The 10,027-nt window shown below is 54.1% G+C and overlaps 1 pseudogene; it reads right to left on the reverse strand.

The window, feature by feature from the left end:
* Positions 1–1,628: 1,628 nt before the first annotated feature.
* On the reverse strand, positions 1,629–9,492 carry LOC125317502 (annotated as a pseudogene).
* Between the last annotated feature and the right edge of the window lie 535 nt (positions 9,493–10,027).

Consider the following 10,027-nt stretch of genomic DNA (forward strand, 5'->3'; position numbering starts at 1 on the left):
CACTGCTACCACCACCCTGATTGACAGGGTGTCTGGTTGTATTCTGACTCTGTCAGTTTAACCCAGTGTTTTCTGCCTTTATTTTTGTTCGGTTTTTTTCCTTTTCTTTAATTTCCCCATTAAATTGTTATTCTGACTTGGTGTCTCCCACTAGTTTCTTTTCAAACTAGTACACCTTCCCCGAGTATAAAATCCCTGGACCCTCTTCAAAAATCGGCTCTTCGTCCCTAGTCCCTTCACCTGTGAATAAACCTGCACGCGGAACCTATACGAAGAGTCCCCTCCTTCCTTCTCTGCCTCTGCTGTTGCACCGCGACAGCTTGCCCAGGACAAGCTCCTTTGGGTGAGGAGCTCCCTCTCTTCCTTGGAGCTGCGGACACAGAGGATGCAGCCAGACCTCTGGGCTTCTTGTTACCTGGCTAGCACGCCCCTCACCCGCCTGCCTGGGGAGCTGCTGCCTCCTGAGCCAGGGGCTCTGCTCTGCTGCCCTGGGTGCCCCGGGGCTCCTGAAACACCCCAGGGGCAGGGCAGGGCCCAGAGGTCACAATGTCCCCTTGGTTCCATGGGGCCCCGCAGTGTCACAGTGCTCCCTGCGCACCCTGAGGCCCCACATCAGCCAGCGCAGGCCATTGCCATGAAGACTCCCATGCCCAGACCCAGCTGGAACCAGCCTGAAGCAGCCCCTTCCAGCACAGCCACTCACGGCAACAGCCCCAAGTCTGGGCAGGGCACCTGGGCAGCCCCAAATGCCTGTCCCAGACTGGACAGAGCCCGTGTGTGTGTGCCCGCGGGTCTGTGCTGCAGGAGACACCTGCAGCACTTGTGACCTGCACACCAGAGCAGCCGCAGAGGGAACAGGAGGGGGCCATTAGTGTTGCTCCTGGGTTTGTGGGGGGTGATCTGCAGGTGTGCGGTGGCTGTCAAGGTTCCTTTCCCTGTTGGAGCTGCTCTGGGTATGGTTTGCTGTGTCCATCTGTGTTTCCTTGCAGATGCAGGGATTTAGTGCTTTCCCTCTGGGGGTCAATACCTTGGCTGATCTGTGCCTTGGTGGGGCTCCAGTCACTGCCCAGCCCAGGCTCACACAGGCCTGCAGATACTCTGGGCTGTCCAGGCAGCTCCAGTTTCTTGTCCTGGAGAACATTCTGTGCCCTGTGCCATGGGGGACAGTCTTGGGTATGTTCCTCAGTGACCTGTCACCATCTCCACTGTCACCATACAACAGTGGGTTTGTCCAAATCAAATTCTTGGGCTTTAGCAGCTACTCATGTGAGCACTTTCCCTCTCCAAAATCCATGGAGCTACAGAGCCTTGAGGTGGGGAAATTCTCTTGGCTTAAATTGACATGAGCTTGGAAGAAGAGCCAAACCTTCAGTCAGTGCACTGGGGAGATCCCACTTTATTCCCAAGATGCTATGAAAGCATCAGCTCTGGGCCCTTTTAGACACACTCTAAAGGCTCCAGGTGATGCAGAGCTGGTTCATCCTAAATCTAAATAGTCTAAATCTAAATAGTCATTTAGGAAAATAATAAACACAAATAACAATACAGTGAATGATAATAGTAATAAAAACCCAACAAACCCGGAGGTTCAGGTCTCCAGGGCCCTACTATGAGAGTCATTTGTGAAAAGAGATTAAAAGCTACCAGAAGAGGTTCCTAAAATCAGTTTCCTAATTGCCTCCTTGACTCCTGGTTCCTCAGGCTGTAGATGAGGGGGTTCAGTGCTGGAAGCACCACTGAGTACAGAACTGCCACCAGCAGATCCAGGCATGGCGAGGAGATGCAGGGGAGCTTCAGATGGGCAGACACAGTAGTGCTGACAAACAGAGAGACCACGGCCACACGAGGGATGCACATGGAAGAGGCTCCTGCTCAGAGGGGACCCTCAGCACAGCCCTGAAGATCTGCACATGGACACCACAGTGAACACAAAACAGCCAAAGTCTAAACAGGCACTAACCACAATAAGCCAAACTTCCCACAGGTAATGTGAGTGTGAGCAGGAGAGCTTGAAGATGTGTGGGATTTCACAGAAGAGCTGGCCCAGGGCATTGCCCTGGCCCAGGGGCAGGGAAAATGTATTGGCCGTGTGCATGAGAGCGTAGAGAAAGGCACTGGCCCAGGCAGCTGCTGCCATGTGGGCACAAGCTCTGCTGCCCAGGAGGGTCCCGTAGTGCAGGGCTTTGCAGATGGACACGTAGCGCTCGTAGCACATGATGGTGAGGAGGGAAACCTCTACTCCCATGAAGAAGACAAACAGAAACACCTGAGCAGCACATGCTGAGTAGGAGATGTGCCTGGTGCCCCAGAGGGAATTGTGCATGGCCTTGGGGACAGTGGTGCAGATGGAGCCCAGGTCGGGGAGGGCCAGGTTGAGCAGGAAGAAGAACATGGGGCTGTGCAGGTGCTGGCCGCAGGCTCCGACGCTGATGATGAGGCCGTTGCCCAGGAGGGCAGCCAGGGAGATGCCCAGGAAGAGGCAGAAGTGCAGGAGCTGCAGCTGCCGCGTGTCTGCCAATGCCAGGACAAGTAACTGTCTGATGGAGCTGCTGTTGAACTTTTTGTCCCTCTTGGTAGGAAGGAGAAAAAACAGGGACAAGTTCCAGAGATTTCTCTGAGGAAAATGAGAGGCATTTCTCAGAGACCGTCCCCCTGCTACTCAGACCCACTTTCCCTTCGTAGGACTGCTGCCTTCAGCTCTGTGCCTGGAGCTCTGCTTGGTGCTGGATGAGTGTCCTGTGAGGAGCAGATCCTCTGCCCACAGCTGCTGAGGAATCAGCCCAGCTCTGCAGCATTGACTTCAGGGGAATTTGGGGAATAGCAGACAGTGCTCTGGCTTCACATTTGCACTTGCAACTGCTCCTAGCACAGAAGGGCTGGTCAGCACCTGCAATCCCAATGCTAAGCAAAGGGGATGGATGGGAAATTTGGATTTTTCTGCAGTTCTTCCCCCTCTACCTGAGTGTCCTTGCATGTCAGAAACACTCAGCATTTCTAGTGCAAAGAACAAAGTGAGTCCTGCAAGACAAGAGCATTATTGCCTGAGGCTCAGCATGCAGTGAGAGCTGCTCTGTCCCTCTGTCCTATCCCCAGATGCCTCACGGCTGCACCTTTCTTAAATGGAGTGCGATTATGCTCCCATGTCACACTGAAAAGCCACCAGACACTGCTGGGAGCAGAGAGGTCCACTGCAGACCAGGAAATGTCTCACCCTTCCTCAAGGTCTCAGCACCCCACTTCCAGCCAAGGACACACCCGGCTCAATTCACCAACCCACCACCACCTCCTCCATCACAGCGTCTCTGCTTCTTCGTGAGCCTTTCAGAGAACACAAAGATACTTGAGACAGGTTTGCACCTTGCAGGGCAGTTCAGAGCTTGGAAGGACACCCAAGAAGGATGTACAGGATTGCATCTCAGTAAGGGAGAATTGCTCATTCCCAAACAACAAACAGAATGATTGCCTACAGCCCCACAGTGTAGAAGAAAGTTGGGAAGCTTGTTGCCATGGACATGGCTGTAGAAAAGGACGGAAAGAATCAGAGTTGACTGTGCAGCTGAAAATCCCAACCCCAAGGAGAATGGGAGCGAGAACTCAGTAACAACAGCAAAGCCACAGACAGGTGGAGGAGCAAGGAAACACAAAGAGAGGTTGTGTGGCTACAAAAATGCTGCTAGCAAGAATTTTTCTTGCTATTTTCTAAGCCCGTGAGAGACTTTTCTCTCTCACAGAAGACAGTAGCAGAGTTCTATAAACTATGAACACCTGTGACCTTGCAAAAGCCTTGTTTATGGTACAGTAGAAAAATATTTTGACAACGGATGTTTTAGGATTTTAGCCAGTCACCCCCAAGGGGTGGCTGATCCTTTGTCCAATTAGACTCTGAAGAAAAGTCTATAAAAGAGTTTGTAAAATAATTAAATAAATCAATCTTGCTGCACAATTCCTGCCTGCTGGATCTCTCTCCTCTCCTTCCTACGGCTGTGGGATACAGTGGAGGAGCAAGGAAACACAAAGAGAGGTTGTGGCTGAGAGAGGCCAGGGCAGGGGCAGCCGGGCAGTGAGGGCAGCAAAAGCCTCACCCAGCTGTGCCACCACCGGTGCTGGGCGGCTGCTCCCAGCCCCGTGCTCTGCAGAAGGAACTGGGCCCGGGGCTGCAGAGCTGCCCCATGGCTCTGCTGCAGCTCTGCCTGCCCAGGAGGGGGATCTTGGCCTTGGCCCCACGGTATTGAGGGCAGAGGCTTGGCTGGGTGCAAGAGGAGGAGGCAAAGGGGGCTTGCTCAGAGGAAGGGCTCGGCATTGGAGTGGGTCACACAGAGTTCTCTGAAGTCTCCCCCACACAGCATTTCTGGTTATAGTTTCCCCTCACTCCATGATCTCTGCTGCCTGGGGTTTTTCCTCCAGGGAAGCTTTTTTCCCCTGTCAGCGTTCAGAGAACCCAGCACAAGATCCCTGCACTCACCGTGGCCCTCCGGAAACCTGCGTGTTGGCAGGGCGCTGGCTGGACACGTCTTCCCGTTTGCAGGTGGGAAAGGGCAGGACACAGCAACCTGATGGGCCCAGCAGAGGTGATGCCTGTGCTTCTATCAGCAGAGGAATGGCTGAAGGCACTTTCAGAGGCTTCAATCAGACCTACTGGTCACTCAAAGTTACAGCTCAGGGCTCTCAGTGACTTGTTCCAGAAGGAGAGCCCCTTTTGTATTTTCCATCCCCAATTCCCCAAGAATATGAAACTGAAATCACAGACTCAGGGAAGCTCCTTATCTTTATAGTAAACCCTCCCTTGACCTTTCCCTTGCAAAGTGCCCTCAGCAATGTCCTGGGGGTGATGTAGAGCTGGGAGAAGACCTCCTGAAAGCAGAAGCCCCCTCTCCTGCCTGGGCACCGCTGGCAGCACACGAAGCTCCACAGCCTGCAGCCGTGCCCACGCCAGGGAGCCCACACGCCCTGTGCCTCTGGCAGTGCAGCAGCGAAGCCGAAGGCTGGGGGCTGTGCCAGCTCTGGGATAGCATTCCAGGCAGCTGCACTGCCCTGCAGCCAGACACTGACCCTGGCAGGGGCTGCAAAGCCTTGGCTCCAAGGGAGCTCTTCTCTGTACTCCCAGCCCAGCCTGCCCTTCCCCTCTCTGTGCCTCCCTCCCGTGCCCTGGGTGCCTGCCGGCTGTGCCCCAGCCCTGCTGGGCTGTGCGGAGCAGCTGCTCCTGGGCAGAGCTGTCTCTCTGCGGCGCTGCTCTTGCCAGGAGCTGCCTCCAGCCCCGAGCCCAGCCCAGCTCGGCAGCGCAGCAACAGCCCCAGGCAGCACTTTCCCCTCACCTTCGAGGCTCCCGCCAGGTGTCCCTGGGGCTCCAGGGGAACCTGCTGTCAAACGGCCTGAAGCGAGCACTGAGGTCTCACTGCCTGCACTGGGGAGACTAACTTATTTCCAGAGGCATCATTCCTCCTCTCAGAGGCGAAGTTGCAACTCAATATCCTTTTTCATCTTGTTATTGCACAGGACACCCAGGCAGTGATCTCCCCAGGATGGGATCTCCTTTACCCCTGCTGAGGGAAGGGATCCAGACGGGCCAGTGGAGGCATCTCATCCTGGGTTTGTGTTCCCAGCATTTGAGGGACACCCAGTTCCCATCCTACACCTTCCACTAAGCCACAGCAGGTGAGTTTCTTCTTGCCTCTGTACATGTGTGCACGGAATAGACACCTGGGTGTGAGTGTCTTCTCTCAACTCCCGTAATTGCAATTGATGCAGACAGAAGGCAGGAGTGAGCTGGTCAGAGGTCAGGCACAAATGCCAGAGGTGGTCCCACATCTCCAGGAAAAGGAGCAGGTTCCTATGGAGGACTAGAATTGTCCTGGCATTCCCTGGCCAGGCAAAGCAATGGGGTGCCAACAGCCCTGAAGGAGTTTTGGACAGCTCCTTGGATGGGCTGCCAGGTGGGCTAAAAAAGGTGATACTCACTGGGACTTGGAGCTGACCAACAGGAGAAGCTGCTCAGGAATGGGGTCAGCAGTGTCCACCTTGGCTGACATGACAATGAAATCGGGGCGTCTCACATGCCAAAGGGCAGGGAGCAAGGGCAGCAGCAGGGCGTGGGCCAGGGCACTCCAGAGGAGAAGAATTCGATGTACTGGGAGACTGATCCAAGAGGTGCCATGGTAAAGGCAGCTCTGAAGGCTGAAGGAGCTCAGGAGATCTTACAGGCCTTGCAGGAAAGCTTCCTGCCAGGACAAGAAGGATTTCTCCACGTTCCCGTGAAATAAGCATCCTTCTCTGCTGGCTGAACAGACAGAACTCCAGCACAAAGAGGCAGCAAACAGGACATGGAAACAGGGCAAGTTGCAAAGCAGGAATTTAGCAAACCTTGCCCCAGGATGTACGGATAAAGCCAAAAGCAAAGCTCCCAGCATTTTGGGAGCCGCTGGGAAGGGTAGAGGAAGCCCAAGGAGCTGTTGCAGGAATAGAGGGTCCTGCTGAATGAGTCGCACCCATCCTGGAGGCCTGGCACAAGTGGGCACTGGGGCTGGTGGCCTCCTATGTGCATGTCAGCCTAGGAGATGGTCATACACCCTTCCTCTGGGAGGGACTGTGCCTGTCCATGCACATGGCTCTAGACTCTGCAGAATCTACTTGAAGACAGGCTGAGGAGCTAAATACGTTGGCATGAATGCAGAATTGGGTCTCCAAAACCCATGTGGTTGAATTTGTCTCTTTAGGTTGAAACCTCTTCATTTTGACTACATTCCTGAAGTCTCAGCTTAAGAGTTGAGGGATTAGGGAAAATCATCAGGATGTTTACATTGGCCAAATCCCTGAGCATGTCAAGGTCCCTCTGCACTCAAGGTCCCTTGTGCCAGCTGCCCAGGGATGGGTGAGGATGGCTCATCCTGAAGCGCAGTCGCTCACGGGATCATGGAATGATGGAATCATAGGATGGGCCGGGTTGGAAAGGGCCTTTAAAGGCCATCTAGTCCAACCAGCTGCCATGGGCAGGGACATCTTCAAGCAAAGCAAGCTGCTCAAAGCCCTGTCCAACATGGCTCTGGATGTTCCCAAGGATGAGGCACCCAACACCTCCCTGGGCAGCCTGTTCCTTGCTGTCACCACCCTCTGTGTAAAAAATCTCTTCCTCATGGTGGGATCTCTTGGATGACAGTGTGAGGAGCAGCAGGCCAGCAGAGCTCATAGAAGGAAGAGACTCATTTCATGGCACTGCTGGCCTGGGCAGAATTACCATGGCTCAGAAAGGCAGCAGCTGGTGCAAAGGAATCCAAACCTGGGGTGGTGGTGAAAGAGCAAACAGGACTGGGCTGAGTGCTTGAGAGAGGATGAGGCTTGTGGTGATGCGATACCTTTATTGTAGTTTTATGTAAGTTTTCTGTACCCCAATGGTTCATCCCTACCTTCCCCACTCCTATTTCCAGTTGGTTTCCCCCAGACCCAAGCCTCTCCCCTGGTGCTCCCTACATGGTTGTTCTCCTCCCCTTGTTCTAGCTCTTTCCCTATCAATCACCCAAACCCCTCCTGTTGTTCCCCAAGGTCCAGTGTCCATCATGTGAAACCTCCCAATTTACCCTTATATGGTCCCCATCAATCCCCCGAGACCCTACCCCTCTAGACACCTCCCCCTTTGGAAATCCCCTAAACCTCGCTGCCCCATTGGGGCATGTGATCCCTTTCCCCTCCTCCCCTTGGGGCTATTGGCCCAAGGAAATGTCTATCCTCGTCCACATCCCTCCCTTAGAGATTTCTATTGGTCCCCAGTTAAGCCATCCCCATTGTACCACCTCCCTTTATAAGGGGTTCCCTGGAGCTGCTGGAGGCTTGTCTCCAGGGGGTTGCCTGCAATAAACTTGGATTATCCCGTGTGGCAAGCCTCCTTGCTACTTTTTATCCTCTCCCTCGTCGGGACTGCTGACAGCCACTGTGCCTGGAGCTTCAGCTCCCGTGGGCAGAGCTGAGCTCCTGAGGAGCAGCTTTAAAGCCGAGAGCCTCCAGCTGCTCCCCACTCCTGTCGCACACCGCAGGAGCTAGCCTGGGCAGTGGTCAGTGGCGGTCATTGCGACAAGGCTGATGAGGAAAGAGGACTCCCCGTCCTGGCCTTCCCAGAGGGTCCTTCCCCAAGAGCTTTGAAGCTGCCTGCAAGGGCCTGAGCTCTTGGTGCCCTTGGCCATGGCAGTTGTCTGCACCAGTGAGGTCTGTGAGGAGACAAGTTGTCCTCGTGGCACTGGGGCTGTGTCCAGGCAGCCCTGGGGACGCTGGGCACCGTTACACTGCTGTCCTTCCCTGGGCACTGCCCTTCACAGCCCAGGCTGCCTCCAGGGAGAGCCCTGGGCTCAGAGAGGGACAGGATCTCCCGTCCCAGAGGCCGGGATTCAGGCCTTGGCCCTTGTGCTCCATCAAACAAAGGCTTTGCTCAGCACCAGAGCCACCTGCCCAGTGCCTCTGCCTGCCTGCAATCACAGCCTCCAGTGACTGGCTCGAACGAGGCCCTTGGGAGGCTCCATCAGAAAGGGCTTTCAGTGGCAACTCTGAATGCTCCAAGACACTTTGGGTTTCTCTTCTGACTTGGATTTCTTGAGGGACTGCTGCTATCTCATCTCAGGACCTGAGGATCCTGGACTCAGAACACCAAATACACTGCAGGGCTCATTAAAATGAAGAAAGGCCTAATGAGTTGTTGCCTTCCCACCCACCCCCTTTGTCAAGTCCTCAAGGATTATACAGCTAATTAGACATTGGAGGATTAGAGAGAAAGATTCCAATGACCCCTTTGAAGACATGATAGCAGCACTGTGCAGCTGACCTTGATCCAGGGTTTCCTAAGGAGATCGTGACCAATGGAGAAACAGTTCCTCGTGGCCCAACACAGGATGGACAGCTGTGCCCATCACCTCCAGCCCCCAGCCCTTTCTCTCAGTGGCTACCTGGGACCTGCCTCACTTTCTGTCACATGAGACTTCTGAATTCTGTAGTGAGGTCACAGCTCCTTTGCACCAACTTCCACCTCCTTTCACCCTAGATCTGGCTGCAAACAGGCAGGGAAGGGTTTCTGCTAATTAAAAACCTGCAAAGATATTAATTAAAAATAATAACAAAAGAACCACCTCCCCTCTACCCCTCCCAAAACTCCAAACTAAACCCACCAGCAATAAAATAAGTAAACAAATAACTACAAACCAAAAGCCCCACCAAACTCCGGAGGTGAAACACGATAAACAGTAAAACACAATAAATGAGTCCCACATCCTCCACGACCTCTGCAGACGGTGCCCGCTCGGGCAGGGAGGTGCTGCACAGGGCCAGGTCGGCCTGGTGCCCTGCCCAGGGCCCCCTCACAGCCCCACGGCTCCCGGTCCCGCTGAGGTTTCGGGGAGTGTCGGCTGTCTCTGCCTCGCCGTCCCGCAGCTGCCGGCACACCACGCTGGCCCTGCACGTCCCCCTGCTCGTCCAGGACTCTGCCCCATGTCCAGCACTGCAGGATCTCCACGTGCCCATCGCACCAGCTCCCGCTGCCCACTAGCCACAGGGATACAGAGACAGCGGGGCCTGGGGACGGCAGAGATGTCACCAGCTGGCTCCACACTGAGCACTGGGGGTTCTGCAATGGGCGGGATATTCAGTTCGTGGCTTCCTGTTACCTTAGTTCAGATGTGCAAAACAGCTGCTGCTGAGAGAATCCTATCTCAGACTGATGGGTTCCCTCCCAAAATGCTGCGTTCAGTTCTGAGCCAGCATTAAGAAATCCAAGAGCAAAAGAGCAAGCTGATTACAGAATCTTGCAAAATGACATCCAAGAACATTTTGTTATAAAATCACAAATACTAACAGAAGCTGAGAAAACCAACAACATTAGAAAACAAGCTTCAAGCACCTGGACTGGAAGAGCTCAGGCAATAAATTTAATTGGAATGAAGTCTTCTTTCTAAAATGTGAGCACTGCCATCAAATTTCCAAAACCAGTGAAAGAGGGAACCCCAGAAGCAGAAGCCCAGAGGCTTCACACACAGCAATGACATAGAACAGGGCAGGG

The sequence above is a fragment of the Corvus hawaiiensis genome, chromosome 27 (genome assembly GCF_020740725.1).
Source record: "Corvus hawaiiensis isolate bCorHaw1 chromosome 27, bCorHaw1.pri.cur, whole genome shotgun sequence".
NCBI lineage: Eukaryota > Metazoa > Chordata > Aves > Passeriformes > Corvidae > Corvus > Corvus hawaiiensis.